Consider the following 19,413-nt stretch of genomic DNA (forward strand, 5'->3'; position numbering starts at 1 on the left):
CTTCCATCAGCATGTAGTGCAAGGAGTCCTAGTTCCACAATAAATCGTTGTTTTGTTTTAGAATGTCCATTTCTTCTGTCGAATTAGCAACTTTGGCTAGCATGGTGGAGCGCACATGTCCATGAACTCTTGGCGCATGGAACAAAAAATTCCAAAAGTCACAATAAACGTTGAATAAACTGGTCAAACTCAGTTGAAAATCCATCTTTATGATGTTTTTCTCATATGTATCCAATAACGTCCAAGACGGAGCGTTTCGTTGTGTCTACCTAACGCATTTCAGAAAAGAATATGGTGCTCTCTAGTGCGCAGCAAAATACTGCCAATATGGCGGACCTGTCACTCCAAAAGCTCTCATTCGGTCTCACATCAAGCTAGACACCCCATTCAACATTCTACTGCCTTTTGACATCTAGTGGAAGGCGTATGAAGTGCATGCAGATCCATAAATATAAGGCAACTGAATAGGCATGGCCTTACACAGACACCCATTTTCAGAATTTTCACTTCCTGTTTGGAAGTTTGCTGCCAACTGAGTTATGTTTTACTCACAGATATAATTCAAACAGCTTTAGAAACTTCAGAGTTTTTTCTATCCAATAGTAATAATAATATGCATATCGTATGATCTAGAACAGAGTACGAGGCCGTTTAATTTGGGCACGATTTTCTTCCCAAAGTGAAAACAGCGCCCCCCCCCCCCCCCCCCCCCCAACTACATTTAAACTCAGTTTTTCACAATTCCTGACATTTAATCCTAATAAAAATCCCCTCTTAGGTCAGTTATGATCACCACTTTATTTTAAGAATGTGAAATGTCAGAATGATAGTAGAGAGAATGATTTAATTCAGCTTTTATTTTGTTCATCACATTCCCAGTGGGTCAGAAGTTTACATATACTCAATTAGTATTTGGTAGCATTGCCTTTAAATTGTTGAACTTGGGTCAAACGTTTTGGGTAGCCTTCCACAAGCTTCCAACAATAAGTTGGGTGAATTTTGGCCCATTCCTCCTGACAGCGCTGGTGTCAGAATCAGCTTCGTAGGCCTCCTTGCTCGCACACGCTTTTTCAGTTCTGCCCACAAATGTGGGATTGAGGATAGGATGAGGTCAAGGCTTTGTGATGGCCACTCCAATATCTTGACTTTGTTGTCCTTAAGCCTTTTTTGCCACAACTTTGGAAGTATGCTTGGGGTCATTGTCCATTTGGAAGACCCATTTGCGACCAAGCTTTAACTTCCTGACTGATGTCTTGAGATGTTGCTTCAATATATCCACATAATTTTCCTACCTCATGATGCCATCTATTTTGAGAAGTGCACCAGTCCCTTCTGCAGCAAAGCACCCCCACAACATGATGCTGCCACCTCCATGCTTCACGTTTGGGATGGTGTTCTTCGGGTTGCAAGCCTCCCCCTTTTTCCTCCAAACATAGCGATGGTCATTATGGCCAAACAGTTCTATTTTTGTTTCATCGGACCAGAGGACATTTCTCCAAAAAGTACGATCTTTGTCCCCATGTGCAGTTGCAAACCGTAGTCTGGGTTTTTTAGGCGGTTTTGGAGCAGTGGCTCCATCCTTGCTGAGCGGCCTTTCAGGTTATATCGATATAGAACTCGTTTTACTGTGGATATAGATACTTCTGTACCTGCTTCCTCCAGCACCTTCACAAGGTCCTTTGCTGTTGTTCTGGGATAGATTTGCACTTTTCGCACCAAAGTACGTTCATTTCTAGGAGACAGAAAGCATCTCCTTCCTGAGCGGTGTTTATACCATGGTGTTTATACTATTGTTTGTACAGATGAACGTGGTACCTTCAGGCGTTTGGAAATTGCTCTCAAGAATGACTTGCGGAGGTCAATTTTTTTTTCTGAGGTCTTGGCTGATTTCTTTTGATTTTCCCATGATGTCAAGCAAAGAGGCACTGAGTTGGAAGGTAGGGCTTGAAATAAATACATCCACAGGTACACCTCCAATTTACTCAAATCATGTCAATTAGCCTATCAGAAGCTTCTAAAGCCATGACATCATTTTCTGGGGTTTTCCAAGCTGTTTAATAAAGACAGTCAACTTGGTGTATGTAAACTTCTGACCCACTGGAATTGTGATACAGTGAAATATAAGTGAAATAATCTGTCTGTAAACAATTGTTGAAAAATTACTTGTGTCATACACAAAGTAGATGTTCTAACCGACTTGCCAAAACTAGTTTGTTAACAAGAGATTTGTGGTTGAAAAGTTGAGATTGGAGTTTTAATGACTCCAATCTAAGTGTATGTAAACTTCCGACCTCAACTGTATGTGTTTTGACCATAACAGTTTACAATCTAAGATAACACCAAATAATTTAGTCTCCTCAATCTGTTCAATAATAACACTATTCATTATCAAATTGACCAGGTCAAAAGTAGAGCACTATAAAGGGAATATCGTACCGTTTGGGACATAACCATGGAGTTGAGCCTCTATACAGCCTGGAGATTAAAATTGAGGTAAACTTCACTTTCTGTTCTTAAACTGAACTAGCAGTACCAGTACTGCCAGTGCCAGGCTCTTTGTTCTAAATCAAGGGATCATATTACATCTTGTCATTAAGCTTTATTTTTAGCACTGCAACACTAGCGGTCTACCTCTGCCAAAGCCTGTCAGGGCAGCAGGGGATACATTGAGGCTTGAAGAAAGGACACTATAATTCAAGATGGCCACCCTCCTCTCTGCCCATGACTGAATGATGATGATGATGATGATGATGATGATGATGATGATGATGATGATGATGATGATGAGGATGATGATGATGATGATGATGATGATGATGACAGTGATAGTGGTTCAGTTCTAGTTCACTGAAGGACTTTGAGGAGATCTTGTAATGATAGTGTTTTGTAGGTAACAATGCTGTGAGCTATGATTGCAACCAGGTAATTATGTTTTAGTTATAGTGCGTTGGTCATAATGTTGAACTGTGTGATGGTGATGGTTGTTCTGAACTTTTGAAGTATTAGTTATTTTGTGTTGAGGTGGTATTGTATCAATGGTGTTTTGTATTTAGTTGGTATACTTTGTTGTTGTTTTGTGTTCAGGTGGTTGGTTGTCTTGTTTTTCAATGGTGTTGTATTGATGTTAAGGCATTTTGTGGCGTTATTTTGTATCGAGGTGTTGAGGTGGTGTGTTGCTTAGTATCTAGTAGGTGGTGGTGTTAATGTTATAGTGTCTGTATAGCTAGGTGATGATGTTTCTATCTGTATAGTTGGTGGTGGTGGTGGTGGTGGTGTTATAGTGTCTGTACAGTTAGGTGATGATGTTTCTATCTGTATAGTTGGTGGTGGTGGTGTTATAGTGTCTGTATAGCTAGGTGATGATGTTTCTATCTGTATAGTTGGTGGTGGTGGTGGTGTTATAGTGTCTGTATAGCTAGGTGATGATGTTTCTATCTGTATAGTTGGTGGTGTTAATGCTATAGTGTCTGTACAGTTAGGTGATGATGTTTCTATCTGTATAGTTGGTGGTGTTAATGCTATAGTGTCTGTACAGTTAGGTGATGATGTTTCTATCTGTATAGTTGGTGGTGTTAATGTTATAGTGTCTGTATAGCTAGGTGATGATGTTTCTATCTGTATAGTTGGTGGTGTTAATGTTATAGTGTCTGTACAGTTAGGTGATGATGTTTCTATCTGTATAGTTGGTGGTGTTAATGTTATAGTGTCTGTACAGTTAGGTGATGATGTTTCTATCTGTATAGTTGGTGGTGGTGGTGGTGTTATAGTGTCTGTATAGCTAGGTGATGATGTTTCTATCTGTATAGTTGGTGGTGTTAATGTTATAGTGTCTGTATAGCTAGGTGATGGTGTTACTACCTGTATAGTTGGTGGTGGTGGTGTTATAGTGTCTGTATAGCTAGGTGATGATGTTTCTATCTGTATAGTTGGTGGTGGTGGTGGTGTTATAGTGTCTGTATAGCTAGGTGATGATGTTTCTATCTGTATAGTTGGTGGTGTTAATGTTATAGTGTCTGTACAGTTAGGTGATGATGTTTCTATCTGTATAGTTGGTGGTGGTGGTGGTGTTATAGTGTCTGTATAGCTAGGTGATGATGTTTCTATCTGTATAGTTGGTGGTGTTAATGTTATAGTGTCTGTACAGTTAGGTGATGATGTTTCTATCTGTATAGTTGGTGGTGTTAATGTTATAGTGTCTGTATAGCTAGGTGATGATGTTTCTATCTGTATAGTTGGTGGTGTTAATGTTATAGTGTCTGTACAGTTAGGTGATGATGTTTCTATCTGTATAGTTGGTGGTGGTGTTAATGTTATAGTGTCTGTATTGCTAGGTGATGGTGTTACTACCTGTATAGTTGGTGGTGGTGGTGGTGGTGGTGGTCGTGGTGGTGGTGGTGGTGGTGGTGTTATGGCATCTGTATAGATAGGTGCTACTATCTGTATATCTGGTGGTATAGTTGGTGGTGTTAATGTATAGTGTCTGTACAGCTAGGTGTTTTTGCTACTATCTGTATATTTGGTGGTGGTGGTGTTATAGCGTCTGCATAGGACAGTGCTGGTGTTGTTTCAGGGCAGGGTTGGGGGATTATGAGGTGAATCTGCTGACAGACTATCGGCACAGGGCTCAGGAGGCCAGGTAATTAAGGCGTGTTTGTGTGTGTGCACATGTGCGCGAGTGCGTGTTCGTGTGTGTGAATGTCTGTGTAGAGGCTGCACCGTATGCACGTGCAAACTGATTACGAGCTGTAGCTCAAACACATACACACAAACAAATAAACTAACGCATGCACATAAACAAATAAACTAACGCATACACACAAACAAATAAACTAACACATACACCCACAAACAAGTGCACACACAAAATCACTTTCTCCCTCCCTCCCTCCCTCCCTCCCTCCCTCCCTCCCTCCCTCCCTCCCTCCCTCCCTCCCCATCTCTCCCTCCCTCCCTCCCCCCCTCCCCCTCTCTCCCTCCCCCCTCTCTCCCTCCCTCCCTCCCTCTCTTTCTTTAAATTTTTTATTATTAACATTTTTAAACCTTTATTTAACTAGGCAAGTCGGTTAAAACAAATTCTTATTTACAATGACGGCCTACCCCGGCCAAACCCCGGACAACGCTATTGTCGTGTCTTTACTATCATTAAATTGAAGACTTATAGTTTTTATCAAAGATTCTCTGTAATTAGTTATTACGCGATCAACTAAATAATAACGTAACTAATTAACTAGGAAGTTGGGGCACCAGGGAAAGTATTCAGATTACAAAGTTATAATTTCCCAATATAACCTTTCAGATATTTTCATATCTGATCAATAGTCTTCTGATTAATGATTTAGTTATTTTACCTCTTGTTAGTCTCATTCCAAACGTCGTAAATTGTTGGTTATCTGCACGAACCCAGTCTTCACTATGAGTCATCCATACACCAATTGTCTTAAATGATTTATTTATTACTAACTAAGTAATTCACAGAAATGCATAAACAAACAAACAAACTTAAAATGGTTACATGAAATGAGAGGAGAATATGCCCTAGTGGGCTGAACCGGCATGGCGGCTTGTTAGACAAAGGGGAAATTGGGGTCGACTAAGAAGTCACTACAGAGTTCATAATTATAACAATTGACATGCTAATCCTTTACACATGAACGCTCACTCATTCGGGAACAATTGCAATCAATATATATATATTTACGCTCAGTGTGTCGTCTTGATCGCTGGTGAAAAGTTAGTTTCTGTTGGAGAGTTTTGTCCTCTCTCTCTCTCTCTCTCTCTCTCTCTCTGTCGTGGTTATAGTGGATAGTTCAGAGTGACATTCGTTATAGAATGGATGTTTCGGCGGTTGTCGTTCTTCGCGTTCAATGATACCGAATTCCTAGCTGCAGACTAGTAATCAATATCAAAGACTTGTTCTTATTCTGTCGGTATAGTCTAAGAGTTTAACCACGTGGTATGGTTAAAAGATTCAGCAATGGTACACAACCTTCGTTCCCCTCCTAATGGAGAAAAACATGGTCTAGTGATAATTTCTCAAAGTTGGGTTTTTATTCGGAGTTGCAGAAAGGGGCTGTCCCAGGATGTCTGACCCTAACTGGGCTCAGGGTCGGGTCCTCGGATTTAGTTCAAATCAAAAGGGAATTGTATTTTTCTTCATTAAACAGTCCAAAATCATATTACACAATTATACAAACAGTATCATACTCACTCATTCATATTATACAACAATTAGATGTAAACCTCATATCTGAGGCTATTATATAAACAGCAGTATGGTAATGTAGCCACACAGTCTCCCATGAGTTTCTCAAGTTGTGACAAACGGACCAGTTCCTAGCTGGAATCTTCACCGATCTTTTATACTTTTCCCGGAAAATGAAATCTGTTCGTACCTCAAGTTCTGTGAGGTGGAAGAAATCCCTTTGTTCTCTATGAAAGTTTACCCTCTCTCTAATACTGTGTGGCCAGGAGGCAGGGTCTTTCTTAGGAATTTACGACCTCTCTTTGACCACAGCAGCCTAGTTGTAGGTGGAAAGGGGGAGGCAGGGAGTGGCAGGGAGAGGGGGATGGGGCTTGCTATACCCAAACAGGCAACGTCATGACACTATCCCACCCTCCCTCCCCCTCTCTCTCTCTGTCCTTCTCCCTCTCCCTCACTCCCTCTCTTTCTCTTTCTCTTTCTCTCTCTCCCCTCCCACCAACACACTCTTCTCCCTCTCCCAGACAGGCACAGATGTTGCCCTTGCTCACGCTCGGGCCCTGCACATCTCCTTGGTGTTTTGAAAGTGTCCTCACACTCTTCCTCAGCCTTGAAATCCCAGCACACATTAAACAGAAAAGGGCAGGGGTGTCATAATTGGAGAGAATGAGAAAGGAGATACAATCTGACTGAGAGAAGAATGAGCTCTTAATTAGATACTCTTCCTCTATTTATATATAGAAGTCTCTTTAAAGCATCCTTGGGTGGAACATATCTCTGAATTCTAATTACGCAGGGCTGATGAGACTGCACTGTGGCCTAGATACACTTCATCTGTATTAGCCCATGCACCAGGCAACTAGGCAGGCAGGCACACTGCTGTTGCACTGTTGCAGTCAGCACCATCAAACAGTCAGAGCACAGTGCTGGCCTGCCTGAGAGGGAGTGTACACAGAAGAAACCTCTGCAGACGCAGGACAAAGAGGAAGGCCACTGCCTGCGGTGCTGAGAGGAGAGAGACAACATAGGCTGGATCTGAGAGGAAGGAAGGAAGGAAGTAAGGAAGGAAGTAAGTAAGTAAGTAAGTAAGTAAGGAAGTAAGGAAGGAAGGAAGGAAGGAAGGAAGGAAGGAAGGAAGGAAGGAAGGAAGGAAGGAAGGAGGGAGGGAGGTGTGTAGAGTATGGGAAGGGTTGTGTGATGAAAGTGTGTGTGTGTGTGTGTGTGTGTATGTGTGTGTGTATGTGTGTGTGTCCCCTGGGTCTCTAGTCCAGTCAGAATTAAACCCTCTGATCTCCTGGGTTTCATCAGAGCCCAGACTTCAGCCTGGTCCCTGAGGGCTATTAAGGTTCGGGCTAATGAGAACTGCTGGACAGTCTGCTGCGTGTGTGTCTGATGATTGAGCGTGGGTGTGTGTGTGTGTGTGTGTGTGTGTGTGTGTGTATGTGTGTGTGTGTGTGTGTGTGTGTGTGTGTGTGTGTGTGTGTGTGTGTGTGTGTGTGTGTGTGTGTGTGTGTGTGTGTGTGGCATAGGGCAAGGGGAGGAGGGAGAGTAGTAGGTCACAACAGGAAATGTCCTCAGCTGGGGCTACAACAATTACCTTGCACAAAGCTGTAGTGACAATAATAATCCTGACCATATTCTAAGTAATAATCGAAGTGCTCATTTAGCAGGTGAACACAACAAGCTCCAAAAAGTGATGGGGCCCTGCCATGTTGCTGAACTCTACAACACCCCCACTCACATTTCCCCTTTCTCTATCTTTCTCGATTTCTCTCTATTTCTCTCTCTTTCTCTCTTGGATATTCTCTCTCTTCATCTGTTTCACACAAACGACGTTTGAATATTGTGCACACACACAGACACACAGACACACAGACACACACACACACACACACACACACACATAGCCACACACACACACACACAGACACACACACACACACACACACACACACACACACACACACACACACACACACACACACACACACACACACACACACACACACACACACACACACACACACACACACACACACACACACACACACACACACACACATTTACGTTCTTCCTCCCTTACCCCTCTCACCCTCCCCCACAAGCCACCCCTCTTTCCCCCCTTCACCCATGGGAGCATCCTGCTGTTGGCATGGTCCTGTGCAGGGCCCTGTGGCATGCTGCGTTCAGGTTGAACCATCCCCAGGTCAGCCCCAGCTGTAATATCCAGGACCCTGTGCTGCGGTGCTGCTGTGCTGCGGTGCTGCGGTGCTGCGGTGCTGCGGTGCTGCTGTGCTGCGGTGATGCGGTGCTGCGGTGCTGCGGTGCTGCGGTGCTGCGGTGCTGCGGTGCTGCTGTGCTGCGGTGCTGCGGTGCTGCTGTGCTGCGGTGCTGCGGTGCTACTGTGCTGTTGTGCTGCGGTGTTGCGGTGCTGCGGTGCTGCGGTGCTGCGGTGATGCTGTGCTGCTGTGCTGCTGTGCTGCGGTGATGCTGTGCTGCGGTGATGCTGTGCTGCGGTGCTGCGGTGATGCTGTGCTGCGGTGATGCTGTGCTGCTGTGCTGCGGTGCTGCGGTGCTGCTGTGCTGCGGTGATGCTGTGCTGCTGTGCTGCGGTGCTGCGGTGCTGCGGTGCTGCGGTGATGCTGTGCTGCTGTGCTGCTGTGCTGCTGTGCTGCGGTGCTGCTGTGCTGCTGTGCTGCTGTGCTGCTGTGCTGCTGTGCTGCTGTGCTGCGGTGCTGCGGTGCTGCGGTGATGCGGTGATGCGGTGCGTCCCCAGTGGGAGAGAGGGTGTAGTGGGGGAATGAGAGTGATAAATTAGGCCATGCTAGATGGGAAGCACAGGCTACTTCATCTTCCTCAGCTGACCTTGAGCTGTAATAAAACAATGGCAAAGCACTCTTGAAATTGGTCCACTCCGGGTAATGCACAGCCCCTCTGTTGCATTAGCTGCTAGCTGGCCCAGCCCACACTATTGATTTAAACATGAAACATGATGGTGGTGATGATGATGATGATGATGATGAACATTTAGATTCTTTAGCTACTGCTTTTGCTGCTGATGATAATGACGAGGATGATGAAGATGAACATTATGAAGGTTATGATCTTGTTATTGATAATGCTGCAGTGCTCAACATATTTTTGTGAATGTCCATAATTGTGTGGTCGATAAAGTTTTATTTTCTATTATTTCGTTTCCATGGAGGTAATAACACTGAAGAGGAGCTGTATCCTGTACAGAGGCAACAGAGGGAGAGGGGTAAGCATGCCTTTCTCACTGTGGACAAAATCTTTATAGACGGACAGCTTTTCTGAGACAGCTCCATAACAACACGGCTGTACAATATTCTACGGGGACATCAGGTTACGGAAAAAATAACGGGGACTGTTAAATATTTGAACACAATGAAGTTGATACACGCACACACACACTCAATTACACGCTCGCTTACACATACGGATGCACACACACACTTGATCTCTCTCTCTTCTCTCACTCTCTTTCTCTCTCCTCTTCTTTCCCTTTCTCCATTCTCAAGAACTTTTCTATAATTGAATATGTTTTTTGTTTGTGTATCTTTTGTATGTCTTTGTCTACATATTTATGTTTACAACAAGAAAGGGGAAGATATCAGAACAGGAACATTGTCATTGTCTACATGTTTATCTATGTTTACAACAAGAAAGGGGAAGATATCAGAACAGGAACATTGTCATTGTCTACATGTTTATCTATGTTTATCTATGTTTACAACAAGAAAGGGGAAGATATCCGAACAGGAACATTGTCATTGTCTACATGTTTATCTATGTTTACAACAAGAAAGGGGAAGATATCAGAACAGGAACATTGTCATTGTCTACATGTTTATCTATGTTTACAACAAGAAAGGGGAAAATATCAGAACAGGAACATTGTCATTGTCTACATGTTTATCTATGTTTACAACAAGAAAGGGGAAGATATCAGAACAGGAACATTGTCATTGTCTACATGTTTATCTATGTTTACAACAAGAAAGGGGAAGATATCCGAACAGGAACATTGTCATTGTCTACATGTTTATCTATGTTTACAACAAGAAAGGGGAAGATATCAGAATAGGGGCATTGGGGAGTAACAACATATTGTACGGGATACATTTGTACTGTAGTGAAGCCGTCTCTATAGTAATGCAATGTCTCTTTCATAATCATGTGAAACGTCAGTTACTATGGAAATGCTGGGATGTGTTTTTCTATGAAAGTGATATTTAATGTAATTTTGATGCAACTATGATGGTGATACAATATGGATTACAATTATCATCATGAATATACTCACTTCATGTTACACACATAGACACTCAACCATGCAAATTGGGTTATTATTTATTTAGACATCACACATTACAGTCTTACTCTTATCACTAAACTGTTGCATTGACTCACAGCCAAACAGGCAAGGGAATAAAAAAACAAAATGCACTCAAAAATAACATGTGCATATTGTGCATATTGCTAGAATCTGTTTTTTTAATTCCAAACATCAGACATTTGAAATCTCTATTTTTGACTGTCATAATAGCTCTCATGGCACTAACTTTACATGCACTGATTATGGTCAATTTAGACTGAGAATAGTATCTAGTTATGGTAAGAGATTGTCACGCCCTGACCTGAGATATCTCTGTTTTCTTTATATTTTGGTTAGGTCAGGGTGTGACTAGGGTGGATACGCTAGTTTTTTATTGTCTGGGGGTTTTGTATGTCTAGGGTTTTGTAGGTCTAGGTATTTGTATGTTTATGGTGGCCTGATATGGTTCCCAATCAGAGGCAGCTGTTTGTTGTTGTCTCTGATTGGGGCTCATATTTAGATAGCCATTTCCCTTTGGTGTTTGTGGGTTCTTATTCTATGTTTAGTTGCCAGTCTGCATTATTTCATATAGCTTCATGTTTCGTTTCGTTTTGTTGTTTTGTTAGTTTGTTCAGTGTTCTTTCTTTAATAAAGAAGAATGTACGTATACCACGCTGCACCTTGGTCCGAATCATACGACGAACGTGACTGAGATGAAATAAGTATAGCTAGTTATAATTGTAATGGCTCAGCAGATTATCAGAGAAGACAATCGGTCTTTACGTGGCTAAAAGACAAGGAATATGACATATACTGTTGACAGGAAGCTCACTCTTCATCCTTAGATGAAGTTGCGTGGAAAAAGGAATGGGGTGGTGAAACAATTTTCTGTCATCGACAAATGAACTCAAAAGGTATGATGATATTAATTAACAAAAATTTCAATCCGAATGTGCAAATAGTAAGGAATGATTCGCAAGGAAGGTGGATCCTTTTAAATATAAAGGTGGATGAAAAACAGATTTGGCTACTTAATCTATATGATTCCAAATCAGGATGATCCATACTTCTTTGAAAATATTTATACCAATTTACTGAACTTACAGGCAACAAGCCTGGGGGACAAGGCAAAAAGGGGGACCGCAAAGGAAATCACTCTACATACTATCATCACCATGCCCTTAAGGAGATCACAAATATTATGGACACATTAGAAATAGTGGATATTTGGAGACCTAGTGAAATAAACAGGGAGTATACTTGATCAAGCTAGTTGTCTTGACTACTTTCTTATCTCTTTCTCTCTTGGATCATATATTTATAAAGTATTGATAGGAGACAGAATGCGATCGGACCATCATCTAATTGGCCTTTTTTTTTATTTAACTAGGCAAGTCAGTTAAGAACAAATTCTTATTTACAATGACGGCCTACACCGGCCAAACCCAGACGACGCTGGGCCAATTGTGCCCTGCCCTATGGGACTCCCAATCACGGCTGTCTGATACAGACTGGACTCAAACCAGGGTGTCTGTAGTAATGCATCAAGCACTGAGATGCAGTGCCTTAGACCACTGCGCCACTCGGGAGCCCAACTTACAGAATTACCACGTGGATAGGGATATTGGAAAGTCTACTGGAGGACAATATATTCTTAACTAAGACAAAATAATTTATTGCAGAATTTTTTCCAGTACAGCTCAACGCTGATTGGTAAATGTTGTATGCTTTTTTGTCAAGGGAGTCCAAATGCTCTCTGGCTTCCCTTGCATTCAATGCGACTGGCAGCAACAATGTCATACTCGTTTGGATCAGACAGCATTAGACGTTGCCCATGAATGGAAGTTATCCTAGCGAGCAAGCATTTTAGCCAAGTAGCCTAGGACAACAAAAACTAAAAGCCTGTACTGTTTGACAGAGTGATAGACCGTTTCATCAAGATGAAAGAGAGAAGGATGGCTTTGGCGTTTCTCTACAAGTAGGGGGAGTCAGCATGTTTGTGTACTTGCACGAAAGCGCGTGCGCACACACACACACACACACACGCAAACAGAAATCAGAACCATGGACAGCCACATCATATTTAGCTTATGTTGATTGGGCTAAATTGCTTCCCCAAAGATTTTACCCACACACCATTAAATATAGTTTTTTTATATGGACGATACATTGGAGATAATATACGACAACTACTAGAAATAATAGAACAACAAGAAACATCTACGAAGCCAGGCCTGGTATTCATAGCGGATTTTGAAAAGGCCTTTGATAAAGTAAGACTGGATTTTAAATATAAATGCCATGAATTTTTTTTAACTGTCAAGAGGAGTTAAACAAGGGTGTCGGCTGTCACCATATCTATTTGTTATGGCCATTGAAATGCTAGATATTAAAATCAGATAAAATAACAACATTTGAGTATTAGAAATCCTAGGCTTAAAAACAAAGGTTTCCATGTATGCCGACGACTCAAGTTTTATATAAAGTCCGCAAGCTAGATCCCTGCAATATCTGTTTTCTGGCCGCTTTGAACAAAAACCTAATTTATGATAAGTGTACCTATTACGTTTTGGATCTTTAAAAAAACACAACTTTTATAAAATTGGCTGATGGTGAAGTAGACATACTTGGTATTCATATCACAAAATATATAAATGAGCTCTTCACCACAAATTGTAATAGAAAACTAGTAAAAATAGACAAGATCCTGCAACCATGGAGAGGTAAATTATTTATTTATGGAAGAAATTACACTGAGTAACTCCTTAGTCATATCTCAGTTTACTCACTTATGGTGCTGCCTACTCCTGATGATTCATTTTTCAAATCATATGAGCAAAAAAATATGTTCCTTTTCTGGGATGTTAAACCAGACAATATAAGCGTGCCTATTTACCTGTAATTAATATTATCAGGTATCAAGGTAAGACCCAGATGCAGACCGTGTCGAAGTAACAATGTTTATTACAGCAACAGGGGCAAAGGTACAGGATGGCAGGCAGGCTCAGAGTCAGGTCAAGCAGGGGTCGGTAATCCAGAGGTGGGGCAAAGGTACATTATGGCAGGCAGGCTCAGGGTCAGGGGCAGGCAGAGTGGTCAGGCAGGTGAGTACAGGGTCTGGACAGGCAAGGGTCAAAAACCAATATGAACTGCGCGGTTGAGATAATTAAATATAAAAGCACTTAACCTCTCTCTAAAAGCTTCACTAATACAAAAGTTTTCCTGAACCCAAAATGGTTTTCAAGTAGATTAGTAAGAAAAGCTCATCCATTGTTTAAAAATTGCCTTTTTGCCTTTGTGCAGATTGCCATGTCTAATTTTTTGTTAATTGAAAATGAAACCTTGTTCAAAGTATCTATTTTTTTCAAACAAGCAATGCAGAGGTGGTTACAATAAAGATGTCAATTTCATCCCCCAGAAAAGAACAATAATGATGGTTGAACTCAAATGTGCTAGTTGATAAAATGGAGAGAGAGGTGGGGGAGGGGGGTCTCGGATGGGTGAGGTGCAGCTCTCGGGGAACTGTGGGGGGGGGGGGGGGGGGGGGGGTGTTGGACAGTTGGTGGCCTGGCGGTTGGGAGGTTGGGCCGGTGGCCGATAGGTCGCTGGTTCAGGTCCCCATTTTTTTACACTTGGTGGGACATCTGTCGATGTGCCCTTGGGTGGGGCGCTTGGCCCTGGTTGCTCCTGTGGGTCGCTCTGGATGGGAGATGTAAGATGGTTGAACGTAATATAAATGCTTCACTGTAGGTAGATTTTATGTTATAATATTCTTTATTTTTTTTATGTAAAAAAAAACTGAAGATGATGATGATGGTGATGATCAAATCAAATCAAACTTTATTTGTCACATGCGCCAAATACAAGTGTAGACCTTACCGAGAAATGCTTACTTACAAGCCCTTAACCAACAGTGCAGTTCAAGAAAAGTTAAGCAAATATTTACCAAACAAATTTAAGTAAAAAATATTTAAATATAATAATAATAATAAAAAACAAACAAATTATAAAAAGTAACACAATAACACAACAATAACGAGGCTATATACAGGGGGTACTGGTACCGAGTCAGTGTGCGGGGGTTCAGGTTAGTTGAGGTCATTTGTACATGTAGGTAGGGGTGAAGTAACTATGCACAGATAATAAACAGCAAGTAGCAGCAGTGTACAAACAATTCCCCTGGGGGAGGGGAGGGGGGGGGGGGGGGGTCAATGTAATAGTCCAGTGGCCATTTGATTAATTGTTCAGCAGTCTTATGACTTGGGGGTAGAAGCTGTTAAGGAGCCTTTTGGTCCTAGACTTGGCGCTCCGGTACCGCTTGCCGTGCTGTAGCAGAGAAAACAGTCTATGACTTGGGTGACTGGAGTCTCTGACAATTTTATGGACTTTCCTCTGACACCGCTTATTATATAGGTCCTGGATGGCAGGAAGCTTAACCCCAGTGATGTACTGGGCTGTACGCACTACCCTCTGTAGCGCCTTACAGTCAGATGCCGAGCAGTTGCCATAGCAGGCGGTGATGCAACCGGTGACGATGAGAATGCTGCTTTTGTAAGTATTATTTCCAGTGTACTTTTTCTGAAGACGAAGATGATGGTAATGATGATGACCGGTAATGATGATGGCAAGAACTATAATTTTGGAAGTTTCCTCTTTCGTTTCCTCTAATAGTTCTCCCAAACCCGTCAGTGGACCCTGTCAGCATCACAGCCAGATATATTAGTGAGGCAGGCATTCCTCTCCAGTGGAAAAAGTTTATTTCATATTTGGGGTAATAACTCTGGAACAAACAGCAGCAGCGCTCTCAGAGGGCCTCGGTAGTACATACCGTATTATTGTAAGGCATTATTTTATAGCTTCTAGGCCTGACGACTTGGAGTGTTCTCCCTCTAGAGACGCTAGGCTGTATGGAGCCGTACAGAACAGAACACTTCTCCTAGCAGTTCCAGCCTGCCTACCTTAGAGTAATTTCTCAATTTGTTTGTTTAATCAAATAATGAATTAATTCCTGTTGTAGGAATTCTCTTAAGTATAGAGGGAGTTGGACATGGGAGGTGAGGAAGAGAGAGGGAGAGGAGTTTGTGCAGAAAACAGATGAGGAAAGAAAGAAATACCTGGGGCACTCAGGAGGTTGGTAGCACCTTAATTAGGGAGGACGGGCTCATGGTAATGGCTAGAATGGAATAAGTGGAAAGATATCAACAACATCAAGCACATGGTTTCCATGTGTTTGATGCCATTCCATTCGCGCCGTTCCAGCCATTATTATGAGCTTTCCTCCCCTCAGCAGCCTCCACTGCACAGATAGATGCATTGTATTAGTGGCCGTTTTGTGCCAGGACAACAACCTCCGCCTCAATGTCAGAAAAACAAAGGAGCTTGACAACAGGAAACAGAGGGCCGAGCATGCCCCCCCATCCACATCGACGGGGCTGTAGTGGAGCAGGTCAAGAGTTTCAAGTTCCTCAGTGTCCACATCACTAAGGAATTAACATAGTCCACACACACCCACACAGTCGTGAAGAGGGCACGACAACGCATCTTCCCCCTCAGGAGGCTGAAAAGATTTGGGATGGGCCCTCAGATACTCAAAAAGTTATACTGCTGCACCATTGAGAGCATCTTCACTGACTGCATCACCACTTGGAATGGCAACTGCTTGTCATCCGATTGCAAGGGGCTACAGAGGGTAGTGCTTATGGCCCAGTACATCCCTGGGGCCGAGCTCCATGCTATCCAGCTTGTTGCCATCCAGGACCTCTATACCAGGCGGTGTCAGAGGAAGGCCCTAAAAATTGTCAAAGACTCCAGCCACCAAAGTCATAGACTGTTCTCTCTGCTAACAGACGGCAATTGGTACCAATGCTACCCCCAAGGCATAAGACTGGTAAATAGGTAGTTAAATAGTTAACCAATAGCTATCCGGACTATCTGCATTGACCCTTTCTGCACTAACTCTTTTGACTCATAACATATGCTGATGTTGCTCTTTATTGTCTACCCTGTTGCCTAGTCACTTTATCTCTACCTATATTGTTTTATATTATTTTGTATTTCATGGTTATAATAACATTGAAGAATAAGAAGACGAAGAGGATGTTGCTTTTGTACGTATTTTTTCCAGCTTTCTTTTTCTGAAGATGAAGATAATGGTAATGATGATGACAAGAACTATACTGTTGCAAGTTTTATTCCACTGATAGTTGTTTTGATTTGATTTGAAGACACCGTGTAGGCTATAACAGTAAATTGGGCTTGGAGTTACAGTGTAGACCTTGACTAATTGAATAATGAGCAGCATGCATGTTAGGGGTACAAACATCAGATTTAAGCCTAGACACTGTTGGTAAATCTAATTGGTTAAATTGGAACAGTCTGGGACTTGTAAAGGCTGCCTGTGTGTCTCTGATATCTGTTATATAATGTACACTATCATGTTTACCATCGAGCAGGGTTGTTTAACCAGCCTAGAGCACTGGTGCATGTCTATATGGGTGGGGGCATAATTTCTGTGTGTGCATACGTGCGTCTCTGTGTGCGTACGTTGTGTTGAGCGAGCATGTGTGGACAGTGCAGGAGGGGTATGGTGGGTGCTTGGTGAGGCAGCGTAGCCTAAATGGACAGGAGGCAGACAGTCACACATGTCTGCCTGAGGGTCTGTAAGAGTCTGCCAGAAAATGTGTAACCATCACACTCTCTGAGCTGTTGTCACAGTGTGCCAAAACACACACACACACACACATATTTTATATACAAATACTCACAAATACCCAACTAGACTATAAACTTCCTCACAAATATTCACATATCCACCTTCACACAGTCACACATACAGACACTCACACACACCAAATGTCACCCCACCACCACCCACACACATTAATTCATACACATGTCAGTTCATCTCTCAGGGAGTGATGACCGTGGAGTGTGCCACAGAATGTCAGAAGTGACTGTCACACCCGGGGGAACAATGAGAGACAGAAGGAGAGAGAAGGAAAGAGGTGAGCTCATGTAAAATGTGCACTTGATGATGCATACATAAGAGAGATAGAGAGAGTGTTACATCATTATCTACATTGATTCAACACTGTACATAGACATGTTATGACATTTAAAATGTCTTTATTCTTTTGGAACTTCTGTGAGTGTTATCTGTTCATTTTTATTGTTTATTTCACTTTTGTTTATTATCTACTTCACTTGCTTTGGCAATAATAACATAAGTTTCCCATGCCAATAGAGCTATTAAACTGAATTGAATTTAGGGCAGACCGACAGAGAGCGAGAGAGAGCAGAAAGAGAGAAGATAAATAAATACAGTATATAGAATGAAGACTGAGAGCAGGAAGAGGTAGAGGGAATGAAAACAAGACAGAGGGGAAAAAAGCAAAAGGTTTAAATAACCTTTATTAGGTCTGGGAACCCACAACACGATAAACACTGGTCACACATCAATTAAAAACACAACACCAAATCTTCCTCCACAGTAACTAAACACAACAGCCTCTGAATACCCCATATACTCATAAACAGATCAATATTGTTAACCATTTTGTAATAGGTAAACTCAACCCTCAGTCTCGCTGCCAATATCCTCTCCAGCATTCCCACCACATCCACAGACCCCTGTCCCCGAATACAGTTTTTTCGGGTCTTCCATATTGCCAATTTAGCTGCCCCTGACACAAAATTAAGCAAAAGAACTACACCCCTTCGACAAACCTGTACTTTAGCCGAAATATAAACTGTTGGGAAGAGAAAACCTCTCCCAGAGCTGAGAACCAGCTAGTGATCAGGTCAATCATTCCGACCAACCTGGAACACTGTAAGAACAGATGTGCCAGAGTTTCAGACTCAGCACAGAATGGACACCCTTCCCCAACAGTAGCATCCAGATGTACCAGATGCATGTTGGTGGCTATGGCTCCATGTATTATCCTCCATTGGAGGTCAGCTGTCCTCATTTCAATAGGCAGTTTGTATAAAGACCGCCAACAGCCTTTTGGGGAGGCACCTGGACCAAACACACCCGCCCACCTTGTCGATTTTACCCCTTCCAGGGAAGAAGCACGGGACACTTTTACACAGATTTTGTACATGGCCTTCTTTCCCACCGCCTTGAACTCCCCCAGCTTTGGGGTATCGAAGGAATGCCCCCGCCGCAGCACTAACAATCAGTGCAGGGACCACATAATCCAGACCCTCTGTCCACCAATCAGAATTGGAAGTGTCAGTCACATACTGAAGTACTGGCAAGGAATTATAGACCTCATTGACGACCTTCCTCAGTAGGCGAGATGATCAGATCCCAGCTCTTTCTCCCAGCTCCTCCAACGATCTGCTCCTGCTCCGCATCAGATGACCCAGCTTGGTACACCCCACACCTAACAGGCATGAACGTAGGCTGGCTAAACCCATGACACGGGACTCGATGGCAGTGTTGTAAAAAGAGGCTCTTCAAAAAGCCACATCCCTGGTGACATGCTGGCCTTATGGGACTTGACAAAAACTCTCTAAACTGCTTAATAACAGACTCATAGAATGGAGTCAAGCCAGACAAACCCACTCCAGCTTTATTAAGAGGAAAAGATGCTTGTATAAGCCCAAACAGCCCGCTCTCCTCGTCAATGTATAGGCTGTGTCGACCCAGCTAGAACCAGCACAGTATAACAGTCTCTGGGCTGCTCAAATCCGGAAAGCCATGATCCTGGAAGAAATATCCACCAGACCTTGCCCACCCTCGTGCAGTGGCAGGTACAGGGCCATAGCTTTAATCTACTGTTGTCCAGACCAAAATAAATTGACAAGTGTCCTCTGAAGCTCTTGCATCAGACCCCCCGATGTCTGTAAAATCATTAGTCTGTGCCACAGGGTA

The sequence above is a fragment of the Salvelinus fontinalis genome, chromosome 28, assembly GCF_029448725.1.
Source record: "Salvelinus fontinalis isolate EN_2023a chromosome 28, ASM2944872v1, whole genome shotgun sequence".
Taxonomy (NCBI): Eukaryota; Metazoa; Chordata; class Actinopteri; order Salmoniformes; family Salmonidae; genus Salvelinus; species Salvelinus fontinalis.